The sequence below is a fragment of the Myotis lucifugus genome, unplaced genomic scaffold, assembly GCF_000147115.1.
Source record: "Myotis lucifugus unplaced genomic scaffold, Myoluc2.0 scaffold_2, whole genome shotgun sequence".
NCBI classification, from domain to species: domain Eukaryota; kingdom Metazoa; phylum Chordata; class Mammalia; order Chiroptera; family Vespertilionidae; genus Myotis; species Myotis lucifugus.
In genome coordinates, this window is record NW_005871050.1 from 18,834,708 (window position 1) to 18,835,690 (window position 983).

Below are 983 nucleotides of genomic sequence, written 5' to 3' on the forward strand. Positions count from 1 at the left end.
TGAATTAAAAAATCTGACGAACAGAATAACCCGGTGAATATAATCGCATCCGGCGCCATAGAAAGCGAGCGGCCTGCCAATTCTCGGGGGGAAACGGGTGTGGGAAGCGACTGGACAAAAATCATACACCTATGGATGAGGACAGTGGGCGGGGCCGGGTAAGGGCAAAGGGTGGGGTGGGAACCAGGTGTAGGGGAGCTATGGGGGGGAAAAGAGGAACAACTGTAACAATCTGAACAATAAAGTTTTAATTTAAAAAAAAAGTCAATACATAGTCTTAGAATAGCATAGGGCACTAAACATTCAATATGCATTAGATATTCTTTTATTGTTATAGAGTCTAAATAATCATCAATTATTTGTATCTCAAATGTCATTTTAAAATATAAAGCATTTAAAACTGTTCAGTATATAGTGGAAATTTGATAAGTGTTATTTGCTTTTTTCTTTCACATATTTATCTTGCTCTCTCTCTTTGGTGAAAAAATTTTTCAATTTTTATCTTTTTTAATTGATATGTGATCTGGTTTTATTTATTGAGTGCTTATTGTACACCAGGCATTGTGTTCAATGAAAACAACTCTTTGAAGCAGTTATCATTCTCAGTTTAGATTAAGACATCAAGAACTTCTGTGCCATGGTCTTTATTTGGTTTCAATACTATAGCTTGTTCTTTCTCTCCTAGTTGGTTTGTGGCAACTGGTATGTGGCAGACTAAAGACTAGAACCTGGATTTGTTGGACTACAAAACCCATGTTGACTATACTACACTGCTTAGTACACATTCATTGAATGGGGCAATATATAGGATTAGCCAAGCTTGGATCAAAGTTTGAAGTGGAATGGAATTATTCTCTAAATACCAAGAAATTACCTTCCATGTCCTCTCAGTTGATAATAACCAAAGAAGTAAAACTTATGGAGCCTTCACATTGAGCCCCTGGTATGGTGGCTTCTTATCAAGGCTCCTAGATACATACCTA